Here is a 19,877-nt window from a genome sequence, read left to right as displayed (position 1 = left end):
AGATATTTTAAACTGTCATCTCACTGACCTCTTGATCCCAAAGAGAAGAAAACAAACAAAACAAAACAAAAACACCAAACCACAAAGCCTCTAGAGTTTTTCTTATGCAGACTTTCATTTAGCTGGCACATCTTATTTAAGTCAATTTTATCCCTAGGTGAATTATTAGTTTTAGAAGGTGACTATAGTACTGGTTCATAGATATTTCACACATCAGAGGGTGGTCTTCCTTGTAACATAGCTTGTGCATGTCCACATTCAACTCAGTCTTGTGGCAACTGAGCCTAAGCATTAATGTTGATATAGAAATTTTTCAAAGGAGAACACTTTCTGTAAATGTCAAACATGTGTTTAGACACACCATTGATTAGAATTACCACCTTATCACTATCTTCAGTTTTAATTTGTGAAATTGTTATATTTTCACATGCTGGTAGAAAGATAATCACCTGGAATTGCTCGCATTTGTTTTTTGCTAAGTGATTTGTCTTTTTTTTTTTTTTTTAAAGTTAAGTGTGAATTGATCTTGTACAGATTCAGAATCTTACTATCAGGAGGTATCTAATTTACCACCGTTCTATTAAAAGACACATTAACAGAGCAAATTTTTAGATTGTAATTTGTTAAGGCAAATGTATAGCTGAAATTTTGCTTTTTCATCATGTTCACGCTGAATTATTCAATATGCAATAAGTTGTTACCAGGTCACAACTCTGTCCCATCAGAAGCCATATGTCCAAAAAAGTGAGATTAAATCATTAATGGTACATGACAAACAATGAATTAGATGTTGGGTAAATGATATTGCCACTGATACACACATCCATCCACCATCAAGATAAAGAGTGCTCCCCTCTGGTATGCTGTTTGTCTTGAGCTCCATAGGAGTAGGAGGGGGAAACTCAAAAAGCCCCAGTGGAAAGATGTAAGTTAAACTGCCTGTGACTACAACATATCTTGTTGTAACAGCCAGTGATTTTTTGGTTCATAGGGCTGTTCTGAGGGGCATGGGAGAACTGATCAGAAGGGACTAGGGGAATGCAGATGCGAGTTGACTTTTGCCAAAAAAGACATACAAAAACAAAATAAGCACCATCAATCCAAAATATAGTCTCCTTTTGACTGAACCATACACATGGCAACATTTTTCATTCTTTAACTTCAAAATTTCTGGCTGTCTTTCAATATCAGCAAATTATGTATGAGATGCAACATTATAACTTTGGTCTCTATCTGCAGGAGCTACCAGCTCATCCAGACAAAGTCAAATTTGTTATCTGACCCAGGAAATGGGATGAGACCTGATTTAGATTTCAAGTCAATTTTATGGTGGAGTTATTTAATTAACTTCTCTGAAATTATTGCTGGTTTACACTGGAGTAAATTAGATCAGAATATGGCCCAGAAATGACTAATGCTTCAAAATCCATACGATCTAATATCATGAAACACATAACAATTTTTGTATATTGGGCTATACAGGTAGCATGATAGTGATAGAAAGTCACATCGCACTGTTAAGACCTCAGTGCTCTAAAAAGTGTCCGAATACCATGCTGTGTTTCTGTTTGGCCAGTGATCAAACAAACAGTTGTTCCCCAGCATGAACTAATGCCTCTAGAAGAGTTCACAAAAGGTTACATAGCCTCTTTCTACAAGAAAGTAGAGTTTCTGAATTCTGTCTCTGAGCTTCACACGTCTCATGTTCTCGTGAAGTGGCATGAGGTTGTCTGTCACCCTGAGAACGGTGCACCTTAATGTCATTTTGACACTCATTAAAGTTACGTGAAATCTCATACAACACAAAAACATGACATGACACTAGCACCAGCAAGTCTCTTCAAAAGAAGAATTTACTGATTGTAGCATGTGCCTATTGCCCCCAGAAAATTCCCTAAAGCCAGTGAGTCATGAGGACATAGCTGCTTAAAAAAAAAAAAAAGTATTTTGTACATTTTAATGTATAGTTTTTAAGCAAATGGTATAATTTGTTCCATGCTTTCTGCACAAATTTCCTATCATTAAATCTTGTGTTTTTTTTTAAAAAATACTTTCAATAAAGTAGAACTGATGTCCCTTATACACACACATACGCTTTCTTCAACACCCACAGTAACTTGAGAAGTATAAGATGTCATGTTTTACATTTACTTCTTGATATGGAATAACAGCTGTACAATATGTGCTACTATTTTGCACTGTCTGCCTATATTCACTTTTTTCCTGGGATATTGTTTCAACCGATTTCTGAATCGATTTTGGGGTGACACTATGTTTTGAACAATGATATCCACTAACTTTAGTTCAAACACGTGTTACTGACTATTTTCCTTTGATGTCTTGTAATTTTTTTCCTCTGAAATTTTCTTTCATGCAGCACTCAGCATGGTACCAAGTGAATGTTGATATCCTCCAAAGAAGCTGTTAGAAGTGTAAAAAAAAAAAAAAAAAAAAAAAAAAATCTGCATTAGTGATTCACTGCAATATATAAAATCAAATATTCAGCTTCACTAACTGCAGCATATACATTTATCGTAACATTCAAAAGCAAGAAGAATCTAAGCTCCCTTAGAGGACAAACTGACAAGAACTTCTAAACACAGATACAACATGAAGACAGACAAATTCTTCACTAATAAGTCTAAGACATCACTGCATAACTTTCAAAACATGTCAAACTCGTCATTTAGCTATAATTCATTTCTTAGCTGAAGTGATCAGTCCACAGTCAAGATACATCCAGGGTACACGCAAGTTCAAGACACAGTACATAGGATGGATAGGTTATATTGCAGACACTGTCTTGGTTCACATCAACTGATTAAATGCAATAACGAAGTGTAAGTGCAGTCTTAAAATCAGCATATTGCATCAAATGGTATACCTATAAATCATTCTGAACCTCAGACAAAAAGTATTGATCCTTTCCTTGAGCCTGGTCTCTGAGTCCTACTGCTTCCATTTCCCTCTATCATTATGCATGATTATGGTAGTGCCTAAAGGCCAGATGAGAAGAGACCCTTACTGTGCTAAGCACCTTATAAACAGTAAGTGTCCCTGCCTTAAAGAGCTTACAATCTAAGTAGACAAAGGTTAAGGAAAAAGAGGTATAGCCTACAAGAAGTGTGATGGCTGCAGAGGTCATGGTCCGTGATTTTTTCTTTTGTCTTGTCATTTTAAAAATTCTCTGTAGGATTATATTAGATGGAAAGACAAAGGAAGGGAGGAGAGGGTGGGTGGGAGCAAAACAGCACAGAGGAGGGAATGTTCAGAGTGAAAAATTGCAGAAGACAATCTGATGGTATCATCAACACGCATCAGTTCCTGCTTGGACTGCTTTTAGCAGCTGCTGTGCCAGCTTCAGTCTCTGGCTGGCTCCTCCTTGAAGTTCTCTCTCCCAAAAGCCAAATTTCTGAGGGAAGGGAGATGTCTCATGGGTCATAGCAACTCCCCTTCAGAGGAGTCTTCCTTGCAGGATCCACAGTTCTGGGTCCAGGGAGTGCTGTGAAGGATGGATGGCCCTGTCTGGGCCCCATTTTGCCCACCTTCCCCACTCCAATGCAGCGTACCTGCTTGAAATTCTTCTGCATCTACTCTGCCTAGAAGCTGGGGCTAATTGGACGACCTACTTGTGCTGCTACAATCCTTCAGAGCAACCAGGGTAACAATGACTTTAGCAAGGCTTGTCCTGTTGCATCTAAAAATCAATATAATAAAAGTATTTGTGAATATACAATAATGATTAGTGCTTAATAGTTCTTGCAGCATCTAAAAGTCAGTTAGAGAATAAATATCCCAGAATAAATACTGTAGTTGTGCTTCAAAATTCTAATTTTTACATAGCATACATATCTCTAGATAGGGAATACAGCATATACTGAGATCACATTATGAGGCTGACTGCAGTGGAATTCTGCATGCACACAGGGATTTGACCACATGGAACAAGTTGTAGCATTGGGATCCATAGATGCCCGAGGCAATGGGTAAGCTTTTAAATATGACCACTGTTTATATTTGCAATTTGATCCCTACCACATGATGAAATCCAGGTAACCAAGATATAGATTAGTTAAGTAAATATAATTGTTACATTTAAAGACAGCTTCTATTTTAGCTCTGGACACAGCCTCTATGCCCTCCAGATAGCTGCCTGTTCAAGACTGTCAAGGTCCCTTCCCCACTCTGAATTCTAGGGTACAGATATGGGGAGCCGCATGAAAGATCCCCTAAGCTTATTCTTACCAGCTTAGGTTAAAAACTTCCCCAAGGTACAAACTTTGCTTTGTCCTTGAACTGTATGCTGCTACCACCAAGCGTTTTAAACAAAGAACAGGGAAAGAGACCACTTGGAGAGTCTTCCCCCCCAAAATACCCCCCCCAGCCCTACACACCCCCTTTCCTGGGGAGGCTTGAGAATAATATCCTAACCAATTGGATACAAAATTGTCAAAGACCCAAACCCCTGGATCTTGGAACAATGGAAAAAAAAAAGTCAGTTGGGTTCTTAGAAGGATTTTATTAAAAAAAAGTTGACCTTTCATCTCTGTAAAATCAGGATGGAAAATACTTTACAGGGTATTCAGATTCAAAACACAGGGGATCCCTCTCTGGGCAAAACCTTAAAGTAACAGAATACAGGAATAAACCTCCCTCTTAACCCAGGGAAAATTCACATAAAACAAAAGAAACTAATCCGCCTTGCCTGGCTTACCTATACTGGTTGCAATATTGGAGACTTGGATTAGGATGGGTTGGAGAAGATGGATTTTTGTCTGGCCTCTCAGTCTTGAGAGAACCACCACGTAACAAAGAGCACAAAAAACAAAAGCTTCTCTGCCCCCAATATTTGAAATTATCTTGACCCCTTATTGGTCCTTTGGGTCTGGTGCCAGCCAGGTTAGCTGAGCTTCTTAACCTTTTACAGGTAACAGGATGTTGCCTCTGGCCAGGAAGGATTTTATAGCACTGTATACAGAAAGGTGGATACCCTTCCCTTTATATTTATGACAAAGACTTAGCCTGGAAAATCATTTATATCCTTTATTATAACTAATTGGTTTATGTTGAAGTTAAAGTGCTGACACTGTCATAGCCAGAAGCCAACTAAGAAAGCTAAAATGAACTATGTGATGACTGTATATTTTAGATGGAGTGAGTTATGATGAAAAACAATCCTTTATGTTGAAGTGACTTTGTCCTTTGTGTATATTTCTAGTTTGGTTAAGTAGTTCCAGAGGACCTAAACACCAAACAGGCTGAACACCACCCTCTGTGCAGAATCTCCTGAATTTTGCTAGAGCTATACAGACAAATCAGACTAGCAGCTTCTTTCAGGTGACAGTAGTGGCAAACAGCCTTAGATTCTTGTTATTAAAGAGCCAAACACTGCTTGCAAATTATTAATTTGCATTGTCTCAAAATATCTGATATCCCCTGCAACTCCTTTATCACCTGAGCTTTCACAACAAATTTTCTGTGTTCTACTGGTATGAATCCCAGAACTCTGAATATTCGTCTCTTTTCCCTAAGCTGTCAGCCAATATCATCTACAGAAACGCAGCAAGAGGCTATACCCTAGAGATTTTAATTCAGATGAGCAAATCTTTGTAGACTCACTTGGAAAAGCTCATATACTCAATGACATTTGCTTAGTAGACTTGGGATAAAAAGCAAGCCTGAAAACTGCCAATATTTATGAAATTATATTTGATTGTTTCTTTTAATCAGACAATGGAACTACTCAAGGAGAAAGGATGTGAGCTAAAAACAGCGAAGTATAGCATCTGTGCGCTATTGTTGCAGTACTGTGTATTGCTTTGCCTTGCAGGGGACTCTGTTTTATTCTATCCGGGTTCTCATACTGTGCCCATCTTTCAGAAGAACATTAAGCAATATGACTAGGAACTGCTAAATGTAGTTCTACCATTCTCTATTTTTGTGCCCCAGAAGAAAATCATGCACAGGTTTGTTTTTTAAAAATGTCTACTGTTTTTACTACTGAAGGCAAGGTCAAAGAACTGAGGTGGCTTTTTAAAACCTAATCTAGGTCTTTTATTTCCAAGGCTGACTGGAGGAAGGAACATAGGAGTACAGATTATTAATAGAAGTTTTAGAGTGGGTTGCAGGAAGGGGAAACAGTTTTGCTACCATGCTAACCAATCATGCCAACAAGCCTGTCTCATCTATGATTTATCACCACTCCAGGTCATATACAAGTCCACATTGGAGAAGAAAGATCTTTGAAAGCAGACTGGTTCCTGTACTTAGCTGCAAATTGAGGGGTCTGAAGAGTGATGGATGAGTGCTCTGGTGGTATACCTTGTCAGGCATAATCATTCTTTGTTGCAAGGAATCAGAAAAAATGCTATGAGATCAAAGAGCTGAAAGCTTCCTTTCATGAAAAGAAAAATAAAATCTCCACTGGCTGGATCATAGATCTCAATATTATTCTTATTAATCCAGCATTGTAAATCAACATTACAATTTACAAAACAAATAAGGCAGGTTCCCGGTCTTAAAGATCTTCTAATCTAAAAACAGACCAGAGTAAAAATTTCAAAGTGTTTATATGTCTCAGGAGCCTAAGTCCCATTTTCAAAATGACACAAGTCCTTAGACTCCAAAAAGCCTGTCCACACAATACATTAGCCTGCACCAGAGGGATGCAACATGGATCTCCGGGTACCCAGGACTTAGAATCACCTTATTACTCACTGCCTAGGGTAGCTAGATGTTAACTCCCTGATACCACCAGACTTTCAGGTACTCAAGCACTTTCCTCTGGGCTATGCCAGCCCTGTCTTTGCCTGGCAGGTTAACAGTAGGTGTACCCCATTCCTTGAATCTCTTTGCATTGTTCCTCTGTGATATCTAGCTTCTGACACTTTCTACTCACAAAAATTTCTAGATCCTCTATCCCAAGGGAGCAGCATTCCCCAGTTTCCTGGTGTTATAAATATAAAGGGAAGGGTAAACCCCCTTGAAATCCCTCCTGGCCAGGGGAAAGCTCCTCTCACCTGTAAAGGGTTAAGAAGCTAAAGGTAACCTCGCTGGCACCTGACCAAAATGACCAATGAGGAGACAAGATACTTTCAAAAGCTGGGAGGAGGGAGAGAAACAAAGGGTCTGTGTGTCTGTCTAGATGCTGGTTTTCTGCCGGGGATAGACCAGGAATGGAGTCTTAGAACTTTTAGTAAGTAATCTAGCTAGGTATGTGTTAGATTATGATTTCTTTAAATGGCTGAGAAAAGAATTGTGCTGAATTTTTGTAACTTAAGGTTTTGCCTAGAGGGGTTCTCTATGTTTTTGAATCTAATTACCCTGTAAGATATCTACCATCCTGATTTTACAGGGGGGATTTCTTTATTTCTATTTACTTCTATTTTTATTAAAAGTCTTCTTGTAAGAAAACTGAATGCTTTTTCATTGTTCTCAGATCCAAGGGTTTGGGTCTGTGGTCACCCATGCAAATTGGTGAGGCTTTTTATCCAACATTTCCCAGGAAAGGGGGGGTGCAAGTGTTGGGAGGATTGTTCATTGTTCTTAAGATCCAAGGGTCTGGGTCTGTAGTCACCTAGGCAAATTGGTGAGGCTTTTTACCAAACCTTGTCCAGGAAGTGGGGTGCAAGGTTTTGGGAAGTATTTTGGGGGGAAAGACGCATCCAAACAGCTCTTCCCCAGTAACCAGTATTAGTTTGGTGGTGGTAGCGGCCAATCCAAGGACAACGGGTGGAATATTTTGTACCTTGGGGAAGTTTTGACCTAAGCTGGTAAAGATAAGCTTAGGAGGTTTTTCATGCAGGTCCCCACAACTGTACCCTAGAGTTCAGAGTGGGGGAGGAACCTTGACACCTGGTTTTACTTAAAAGCACTGCTTAAAACAAACAAAAAAAAAACACCAAACAGCACTTGTGAGGACCTATAATAAAACAAAACTAGATTTCAGAAAGAGTGGTGGGAAAAAATGGTTTAAAAAAATCATAAAATGCAAAGCTGGGTCTACACTTAATAGTTACCTTTCCTATCTAATAAAGTAGGATTTTCCACCCAAAGTTCAGTCTCTTGCAGAGCTGGTTGACTACAGGGAAACCAGGATCAAATGTTTTATGAAAACACCCCCCCCGCCCAAGATATCTCCTCAGTGAAAGGATACAGAGTCCACTATGTTCTACTAAAACAGTCTTTGTTCCTATTCACAGGCTGTATGTTCCTTTTTTTACCTCCAAGTGCTTTAGATTGTTTGCAGTTGTCTGATGGTTTTCCACTGAGAGTCTTGGGATGGATCAGCTAGGGCATTGAGACTTGCAGTACATCACTGACTAACCAGAAAGGGATAACAATGCCTTCTGCTTGAATGGGGTATCACAGAGACATATTATCCCCAATGACTAACTTTTTACTCCAAGTCCATAAAGCACACTTTCAAGATAAATACATTATTCCATACATATTACCCATACACACCATGATTATAAATCCTGACAAGTTACGAGCTTTCTGTAGCTACATATTACTCTGTGTGGATAAGTATCATGGAAAGGCATGTGTTTTGTGTAGTGAGTTTCTCAGGTCTGAAGTGAGTTGTTTGCAAAGAACAGGGGATCCTTTGCAAATTTTTTTATACAACGTATAAATTCTAGTGCACGCTAGCATATCAGACACTAACTGGCCCATATGGACCTTACTGGCATGCACTAAAAGTTCCCTAGAGCGCATTAATAGTGTTATTTCAAGCAGTACTAAATAAGATTTAGGCCACTCCTTTAGGTTCTTTTTCCCTTTATTTCCCCCAAGGATAATTCCTTTCACTAACTCATCTTATAAACAGGACTTTTTCTGTCCTACTATGATGGCTGGAAGGATCTGCCCCTTCTTCCTTTAATTTCCTCGCTAACAATTTTGAACAATGCATATCAGCAAACAAGGGTAGGGCTATCCATGAAATAATAAAAAAAATCCTGCGTAGCGTAGCTGGCAGCATAGCCTAGCTCACAAAGCAAAAACCTGAAGAGGACCCAGTTCATCTTTGTGCTACAAAAACTCTTAATATTGGTACATTAAGCTACAGAAGATCTGGCCACTAGCAAAGTCACCCAGTGTGGAGTTTCCATGTAGCATTGAGCTGAAGTAAGAGCTCTAGGCCAATCTTTGCAGCCCCAGATTAGGGGCACATCAGGGAAAAGGGCACTAGTCCCACTGCTGTCAATGGCTCATTGGAGCCAAAGTCAGCCAGGTAGAAGGTAGGGTATTCCTAAGGTTGCTTTTACATGCACTGCAATTGAAGTGGTCTCCAACTTGTCCTGAAATAAGTGAGGCACACAGGTGGCATAAAGTCACCTTTCCCCAGGTTTCAGGTCCACATGAAAATTGGGCCTTGAGTATCTAACCACTTGTGGACTGGAAGAGTGGATGTGAGACTCCTGTTTTTCAGATTGGAAAAGCACTAGTTCTGTGTAGTTATATCAAGCATATTTTTGCCTGAAAGTATCCACTTTTGCTATTTAAAAAGGAACATTAATGCTTCATTCAAATAACTGTGATCCAAGCACTATTTGGGAGTGATTCCCCCCCCCCCCCTTCAGTAAAAAATAAACCCATTTATCAAGAAAATCTTCAATTTTTTGCAAGTGGGGCACAGGGTTACAAGACTTGCTATATCAGAATAGATTATATCGTACAATATCCTGCCTTCAACAATTGCTTAAATTAGATACTTTAGTAGAAGACATACTGGACTTGGACAGTTGTGCAATAGGATACCATGGGAGGCGATTGCAAATGACTTAGTTTAGTGTTCTTACTGATGGTCCTTGTAATTTTTATCCAAGCTGGTGTAAACAGACACTATTCTTAAAAATGTGTCTGCTAATCCTTTACAAATTTTCTAAGCTATAACATTTGCATTAGTCCTTTTCATGCAGTCTCTCCCTCTACAATTCCTTACCCCTGATCTCTGGTTATTAGTATTTTTCTACTTCTTGGAATATTTTAATTCCTTTTTTCTGTTTTTGGTTTAGCTATACATGATCTTCATTACTTTCATTTCATTTTTATAAGAACACTTCTTCTTGTTAAGATTTTATTGCTCAAGTTTGGTAACTACTGTTGATCTTTTCACATCTTAATATTTTCCATTATCAAGGAAAAAAGGGATAAGGGAATTAATTTGTATTTCTTTAAAAGGTTCACTTTACTGTAAAACATGCAGGCCCCTTACTAGAATGTTTATATCTGCTGATCTGATCTAGGGCCCTCATTGTTAATAATTATTCTCTGAGGCTTAAGTTTTTTAGTAGTGAACATGTAACCATTATTGTACTTTTATAAAGGAGTCTATAGTCTGTATTATTCTTGATCTGTACTCTCCCTCTGAAGCATCTTGCACTGGCTACTGTCAGAAGATAGGATACTGAGCTAGATGAACCATTGGTCTAACCGAGTATGGCCATTCTACATTCTTATTATGTTATATGTGACAACGAACAACATTATATTTCTCTTACTAGATGGTTGTCAGGGGAAGTGACGAAGTGACTCAACACACACCATGTTATACATCATATACATCTCCACAGCGACTCACTGTCAGTCCCACCTTCCCTATATCATCATCTTCATTCTCACTCTTGAGATTCTTGTCTCCATGGCCTCTTAAGATCTCCTCTTCCTTTCCCCTCATGCCATAATGAGGGAGGAATGGCATCTAGGAACCATTCCTCCTCAGGGTCTCTTCCTCCTTACAGGTCAAGCTACCTATCTTCCTGGGGAGCACAAAAGTTCAGTCTGGTGGCTCAAGAAATCTAGAATATAATGTAGAAATATAAAACTCAGCAGGCAGACCTGGGAAGGAAGTGCTAGCTCTCCTTCCACTTATGGAATGCATGTGAAGGGTAAGGCCCAAGGAAAAGACACACAGAGGAGAAAGTACCAAAGATGGCTTTGGACTCAAATGAGCAGTATAAAAACTCATTAACATTCATAGCGCATTCTAGCCCTGAACTAAATCTAGGTCACTGTTTCCATCTATTCCCACACTGCCAATGGCTCTGGAAACACTACACAGGAATTGGAATGTGGGGGGGAGGAAGAGTAGTCTGAAAAAAAAATTGTTAACAATTCAGTATAACCCTCCATACAGATTTATGGCCTGGTAACAAAAATCAATGTCAGAGGACACCCAAAGTAAGAAAAATCCATGCAAGTTTCATCTCAGAAAATTGCAAGAGATAGAAAATTGATGAGATGACATTTAGACATATGTTAAAAAACAAGTTGCCCAGAAAATGTCCATTATTCCCTGTGTATTACGTACACAAGATTTGATCTTCTTAGCATTCATAGTATTGGTGTCCCACTTTATTTAGCTTCCTAGTCCCTTTTGGGGGGGGGGCGGGGGGGGAATAGTGGTTTCTGTCTAGTTACTGTCAACACATAAAACTGGTACAAAGAATCTAAATGTTATCTCATTTAGTCAAGGACAACAAATGTAAAACTTGACCATGCCTAAAACAAAGCTCTGCAAGAAAATCTTGACCAAAAAAAAAAACAAAAAAACACAAAACCTGTCATTGCTACTAGGTAACCCAAAAGGGAAATAAAATGAGCCTGAAGATTTAAAATAAATAGATATACCTCTGGGTCCTGCTTAGTCTTTGCCACAGTATCTATTGCCATTCTGAATGTACCTACTGTCACTACTGAAATACTAAGTTAGACATCTGCTAAACAGCATTACTGAATCTCACATCAGCTTTGTCAACAATGAATAATCTTTTGGAGGCAGGAGACTAACATGAATTTAGAGGATATAACAAACACAATGTAAATATTACTATGGGTAACATTACATATTACACTATATAAACCATACTGCAACATATTTGAATATATTTTTGCACTTACTGGGTCACACAATGGTTCATCAGCTCCTTACCTTTCCTGATCTGTAAAATTCTCTTTTCTATAGCAGGAATTATCCAACAAGTGTTCATCCAAGTAATACAAATGCTACTTTATTAGGCTGTATTATGATTCCTTGTCTGCTCCTGCAGTATACTATATAAACAGTAAAACAATGCTGTTTTGTCTTGTTTCTTTGGATAACATGAAAATTATGAAATTTCTCCCTTCTCTTTCTGTGATGGGGAGCAAGTGCAGCATAAATATTACAGGGTCTTATTGGTCTGACCAAGAGATTACTGACCATAGATGGGTTTCGATAATGAGATAGAGTCTGCCAGGGTCCCTGGATAAACTGCCCCTTCAAAGGCCTTTTTAGAGTACACTGAATGCACCCCTTTCAAGCAAAGGTGAACCATGCCTGCAGATGGGGTGGGGGGGCACAAGTAAGGACAGTGGCTTCAGCAGATATTACTGAGCATGCTCAATCCATGTGTGCATGCTCACTACAAGCCAAGCAGTTAAATATGGGGGGCAGGTGACCACATGTTCCTCCCAGTGTCACCTCTGCTTTCAAGTGACAGGCTTGTGCACCCACTTCTATTTGGGGTGAGATCACAGATTACAACCATTTTCCAAAAATCATGGAGAAGGTCCTCAAGGAATCAATTCTGAAACACTTAGAAGAAAGGAAAGTGATCAGGAACAGTCAGCATGTATTCACCAAGGGCAAGTCATGCCTGACTAATCTAATTGCCTTTTATGTCGAGATAACTGGCTCTGTGGATGAGGGGAAAGCAGTGGACATGTTATTCCTTGACTTTAGCAAAGCTTTTGACATGGTCTCCCACAGTATTCTTGCCAGCAAGTTAAAGAAGTATGGGCTGGATGAATGGACTATAAGGTGGATAGAAAGTTGGCTAGATTGTCGGGCTCAACGGGTAGTGATCAATGGCTCCATGTCTAGTTGGCAGCCGGTATCAAGTGGAGTGCCCCAAGGGTCAGTTTTGTTCAATATCTTCATTAATGATCTCCTTCATTAATGGAGGATGGTGTGGATTGCACCCTCAGCAAGTTTGCGGATGACACTAAACTGGGAGGAGAGGTAGATATGCTGGAGGGTAGGGATAGGATACAGAGGGCCCTAGACAAATTAGAGGATTGGGCCAAAATAAATCTGACGACGTTCAACAAGGACAAGTGCAGAGTCCTGCACGTAGGACGGAAGAATCTAATGCACCGCTACAGACTAGGGACGAAATGGCTCAGCAGCAGTTCTGCAGAAAAGGACCTAGGGGTTACAGTGGACAAGAAGCCGGATATGAGGCAACAGTGTGCCCTTGTTGCCAAGAAGGCCAATGGCATTTTGGGATGTATAATTAGGGGCAATGCCAGCAGATCGAGGGACATGATTGTTCCACTCTATTTGACATTGGTGAGGCCTCATCTGGAGTACTATGTCCAGTTTTGGGCCCCACACTACAAGAAGGATGAGGAAAAATTGTAGAGAGTCCAGCGGAGGGCAACAAAAATGATTAGGGGACTGGAACACATGACTTATGAGGAGAGGCTGAGGGAACTGGGATTGTTTAGTCTGCAGAAGAGAAGAATGAGGGGGGATTTGATAGCTTCTTTCAACTACCTGAAAGGGGGTTCCAAAGAGGATGGATCTAGACCGTTCTCAGTGGTAGCAGATGACAGAACAAGGAGTAATGGTCTCAAGTTGCAGTGGGGGAGGTTTAGGTTGGATATGAGGAAAAAAACTTTCACTAGGAGGGTGGTGAAACACTGGAATGCGTTACCTAGGGAGGTGGTGGAATATCCTTCCTTTGAGGTTTTTAAGGTCAGGCTTGACAAAGCCCTGGCTGGGATGATTTAGTTGGGGATTGGTCCTGCTTTGAGCAGGGGGTTGGACTAGATGACCTCCTGAGGTCCCTTCGAACCCTGAGATTCTATGATTTTCCAATTGGGTGTCTAGGTTACATTTGCATGACACTTATGTCTATTTCTTTGTAACTTTTATATGTTTGCTTTTCCTTACCACTTCCTCTTTCAAGCTGTGATTTTTTTTTATCTTTATTATTAAAACATACTTTATTTTTACACTAAGCAGGTCTCTATTTTGGAACCTGTATGGTGCATGTATCCCACAGTGAAGTGATAATGGGATGGGGGACAGTTTTCATTTCTTGAGGGGTGATGAAAAGTTGAGTTAATAACTCAGGGTAGCAGATTTGTGGAGACTTGGAAGTGGAAGGATTGTTGGTGTCACCCTGCCAAGACTAACTAGGGTGAAGGAAGCCAGCATGAGACATTTATGTTTTTAGGCTGGCTACTGGTATCAGAGCTCTGAGCCATAGCATTAAGTTACCCGCAGGCAGTGAGAAAACCCCTCATTGGTCTGGGTGATCCCCCAAAATGTCACACCATCTCTTTGCATCCTTTTTGACATAGAGCTAAGGGCTTCATCTGAAGCCCACTGAAGTCAATAGAAAGGCTGCTCAGGATTTCAGTGGTCGTTGGATCACGCCCTAGACTGGTAAAATGCAGAGGTGAAAGCTCACTGGTTTTAGTTGACATTTTAAAAAAATAAAACAAAGTCCTGTGTAATGCCATATGGTCTATGTGCACACATTCCTTGCTAGTGGGCTCATTTTAAAAAGTAGTTAAAAATGTTCACGATAAGCTAAAAAAAAAAAAATCTTAGTTGCTCAGATGAACAGCCAGAAGTTTAGAGGCATGTCCAATCACTATGGTCTTGAGAGCAAGCTGCAAATCTTGCAATATCATTGTCCTTCACCAAATTTCCACTATTCCTTAAGTTCAGGAGGGCTAGAAATACCACATTTCTCCCCTCCTCCTCCCTTTCAAAGTCACTGTTCTAGTTCCAATTGAAACTAGAGAGTTCACTAGGCCTGTAATAGACTGACACATACAAACAGTCATGCCTGTGGTCATATTCATTGCCGAAGTAGCATGGCTAACAATTGCATATAAATGAGAGATCTTGCGGAATTTTGAGTTTTCCCCTATTTTAAGTCTCTCTGGCATAGCTAGAATATTTCAAAGCTTCTGAAAAATACCACCACTGTACGCACATTGTGTACATTTGTACACACCCAAAACTGTGCCAGGAAAATGCAAATGAGCAAACAGTATAATTACTGGATGTTAAATTGATCGTTACAGATAATTTCAAGGAAAACTGCATTTTTTGTGAAGTCAGCTGCAAGCCAAAAAGAGTCCTTCTTGCCATCAATAATCCATGAAATTTATTTAAAAGTGAAATTCCTTATAAATTGAATGTTTGAGTCTACTGCTGGTGACTGTCATATTGCTAAAATTGTAGCACTTGTGACACTGATGGCAGAATAGATCTCGATATGTAAACCAGTTTAAGAAAAATAGTTTAATATTTAAAGAATTATCCAAACTGGCCCAGAATTAAGTCTGCCTGATGTTACTGGGAAAGGATAAAGACAGACTTTAAAAAAAAGAAGTGCTCAAATAATTTCAACAATTTGTAAATTATTATTCACATTATCTTCACATATTCTAGTCCACAGCATATCATAGTTTTTACATGCCAGAATGCTTATTTGGGACAGGTTTCAGAGTAGCAGCCATGTTAGTCTGTATCCACAAAAAGAACAGAACAGGAATTCTTGTGGCACCTTAGAGACTAAGGTGCCACAAGTACTCCTGTTCTATTTGGGACAGTTATCTGCTCTCATAGCACATCATAGGTGGCAACTTCACAAGAATTAAATGTAACCTGTCATTAGAACACTCAGTAAAACAATATGAGCAGACAACCAGACAGTAGAATACAAGTCACTCTGGTCTTCACTCTGAGCTAAGGAAAGTTAAAGTCTTACACATAAGAGGGGGAAGCAGAGTGAGTTTGTGAGGATTTCCTGGTCATGTAAAAGTTGCAAGTCCCATCGGGAATTTAAATAGGTGCCAGTACAATATCTGGGAGGAGTTATTTGTTATGAATTGCATGGGCATGTGGGGAAGGGAGGGGGGGCTACTCAGTGAATTTTGAGACAGAATAGGAACAGTATGGTGTCAATTCATGAAAAATCAAACCACAAGAATAAAAATGGAAGAAATTCAAATGTATGGAATCCCACCATAAGATCAGTACACATAGTATGTAAACAGGATGAAATTCAGTAAGGACAAATACAAAAGTACTACACTTAAGAAGGAATAATCAATTGCACAAATACAAAACGGGACATGACTGCCTCGGAAGGAGTACTGCAGAAAAGGATCTGGGGATTATGATGAATCAGAAACCAAATGAGTCAACAACATTCGATGAAGTGAGCTGTAGCTCACGAAAGCTCATGCTCAAATAAATTGGTTAGTCTCTAAGGTGCCGCAAGTACTCCTTTTCTTTTTGCGAATACAGACTAACACGGCTGTTACTCTGAAACCAACATAATACTGTTACAAAACAAGCAAGCATCATTCTGGGCTGTATTAGTAGGACTGTTGTAGTAAGACAAGAAATATTTTTCACTCTACTCAGCACTGAAGAGACATCAGGATTATTGTGTCCAGTCTGGGGAACCACACTTTAGGAAAGATGTGGACAAATTGGAGAAAGTCCAGAGGAGAGTGTCACAGGGTGCTTGGCTCACCACTGGGGTGCCTTCTACTGGCAGCAGCTGGGAAGCAGTTCTACCTAGTTCAGCACCCTTTTTCTTCTCTTTCCCCATTGCAGCTCTCCTCCCACTCAGAGCTGTGGTACAGCTGCTTTGTGACATCACATTCCAGAATGGTCATATTAAAAGATTCCCCCGGAAGGGGAAAATCACAAAGGCCTTCTGCACTGGCAGCATCGGGCAGCTTTCTTGCCTGCTGCCCTGACTTTGTCTCTCCCAGTCAGTCAGGCAGTCTACCTATTCACTGCCCCATGCAATACCACTTCGCAGCAGCTAGTAGGGGAACCCATGCCCTATCTCTCCCCTGGGTTCTGGTCCAGGGACTCTTTAATAAGCAGTCAAGGCCTGACTACACAGACCCCTTGCTGTGTCCCTGGAATACTTCCTACCATGCCCTGTCTTAGGTCTTTTAGTCCCATAGCTTCTTCACAAGCTCCCAGTGTATCAGCTCCTTCCTCCAAGTCTCCTCCCCAAGCTCACTACAGAGCTTTTTGGCACTTTCTACCTCCCATGCAGTTCTGCTGCAGGAAAGTTTTCTCCTTCCCTGGTAGGGCGGTGCCTGACTCAACAGGAGTCATCCTGCTCCCTCACGAGAGTCCTGTGCAGATTTCCTCCAGATCTGCTTTGGGCTTCCTGTTGCAGACTTGCTTCCCTGCCTTCTTTCAGGGAGGCTCTGTCTACCAACAGACCACCTCAACACCCTGTCTATAGCCAGGATTCTCTCACTGAGAGATAGCCAGCAATCAGTTCTCCTTCCTGGTCAGCCCCCACCTGAATTAGCTTCAGCCCTTCTAATGCCTCCTGGAGGTGTAGTAGGGCAAGGCTGAGTGAGCCCCCATGCTCTCATTTACCCCTTCCCTCTTAGGTAAGCCCTTTCTCAGGGGTTCCTATTTCCATCATCCCTTACCTCCAGGAGAGAAAGTGCATCCTTACTCCCTGCCACTTGTCACCTGGCTTTATAGAAGCCTTACCTGTTCCCACACAGGTAAGCTTCCTTCTAATTAGCACCCTCCACTCAGATTACATCTCCCCTATTTGAATCTTAATTGACTGACTGGATTCCCTGGGCCTAATTCAAATTTTTCAGGGACAGTGTGGGGAATGGACCCCATCACAGAAAGCAACACAAATTATTACAGTTCCAGAAAATATGGCCTACAAGGAAAGATGAAAATTGGGTTTGTTTAGTCTGGAAAGAGAAAGACTGAAGGGAGACATGATAACCATTTTCAACTACTTAAGATTGCTTGAAAGAGGAGTTATAAATTGTTCTCCTTAACCACTGAGAACAGGACAAGAAGTAATGGACTTCATTGCAGCATGGGACATTTAGGATAGAGAATAGGAAAAACTTGCTAAATGTAAGGGTAGTGAGCACTGGAACAAGTTACCTATCAAAGATGTGGATTTTTTTTTTTTTTTTTAGACTAACAACAGGTTAGACAAAAACCTGTCAGGGATGGTCTAGATAATACTTAGTCCTGCCTCAGCACAGGGGCTAGATTAAATGACCTATGGAGGTCCCTTCCAGTCCTACATTTGTGATTCTATGATATCTAAACATGTGAATAGATATTGGGAGTGCATTTCATTTTTTTGTTATTGCTTAGTATCGTGTATATGGGGTCGTATTATGGCCTTTATGGATGATACAATCCAGGTGTAAATGTCTGAGGTTTTTCAATTCTACTCTTGTTTACATTGGAATGTAGTCATGTGATCTCTTATTTTTAAACTTTTGTCCTTAAATAATAATGCCATTCCAGCTAAATTATTTATGTATGACAATGTACTCTGTTCTGGATAAGCACATATCAAGCCAGTCCCCATCCTGGAGAATTTACAGAGTAGGAAACAGGCATAGGAGAAAAGAAAAAAAAAAACAAGATGTGCTGAAATATCCAGAGGAAGGATTTACTTTACTTCCCCCACCCCTTCCCTTCTTTTAAACTGATTTTCACCCCCGCCCCCCCAAGAGCTAATAAGAAACAAATTATATGTAACACACCATCCAATATGAAGTCCCCATTAAGGAGGCTAATTCTTCCTAGGTGTACTTTCATTGACTATATTGGATTTATACTGCAGAGGAATCTGGTCCACTGAGAATAATTAATGGAGAGATAATTGAGCTGAATATATGAAAAACAAATGAAACAGCAAAAATAAACTGTCGGGTAATTATGGTACATGCTAGTATATAACAATCCTAACTCTCCAAAAATCCTCCAAGGATTAGCCTAAAAATAAACACAGCATAGGTGTTAGTTGTAATCGGAAACACTAGAGCTCCATAACATCTTCACTGGAGTCCAACAAGTTCCCCTTTTCCTAATCTTTGCCTTCTTTTAATGGTGCAATACATGAACCAAGCCTGATTTAATCAGTAATGGAAGCTATTTTCTCCCCAAATCATCAGAAATTAAGCAGGGGACAAAAATGTAGTATCAAATTAATCATGATTAATCACAGTTTTAAATCACACTGTTAAATAGAATACCAATTGAAAATTATAATATTTGATGTTTTTCTACATTCATATAGTATTCTGTGTTGTAATTGAAATCAAAGAGTATATTGTTTATTACAAATATTTGTACTTTAAAAAAAGAAATAGTATTTTTCCAATTCACTTCATGCAAATACTGAAGTGCAATCTTGGTCATGAAAGTGCAACTTACAAATGTAGATTTTTTTTGGTTATATAAACTGTACTCAAAAACAAAACAATGTAAAACTTCAGAGCCTACAAATCCATTCAGTCCTACTTCTTGTTCAGTCAGTTGCTAAGACAAACAAGTTTACATTTATGGGAGATAATGCTGCCTACTTTTAATTTACAGTGTCACCAGAAAGTGAGAACAGGCATTTGCATGATACTTTTATAGCTGACATTGCAAGGTATTTACATGCCAGATATGCTAAACATTTGTAGGCCTCTTAATGCTTTGGCCACCATTCCAGAGGACATGCTTCCATGCTGATGACACTCGTTAAAAAAATATAATGCATTAATTAAATTTATGACTGAACTCCTTGGGGGAAAAATTGTATGTCCCCTGTTCTATTTTACCTGCATTCTGTCACATATTTCATGTGATAGCAGTCTTGAATGATGACCCAGCACATGTTCATTTCAAGAACACTTTCACTGCAGATTTGACAAAACCCAAAGAAGGTATAGGAGATTTCTAAAGATAGCTTCAGTTCTTGACCCAAGGTTTAAGGATCTGAAGTGCCTTCCAAAATCTGATAGGGACAAGGTGTGGAGCATGCTTTCAAATGTCTTAAAAGAGCAAC

This window comes from Eretmochelys imbricata, chromosome 3 (genome assembly GCF_965152235.1).
Source record: "Eretmochelys imbricata isolate rEreImb1 chromosome 3, rEreImb1.hap1, whole genome shotgun sequence".
NCBI lineage: Eukaryota > Metazoa > Chordata > Testudines > Cheloniidae > Eretmochelys > Eretmochelys imbricata.
The sequence above is the reverse complement of the archived record's forward strand: the minus strand, read 5'-3'. Positions refer to the sequence as shown.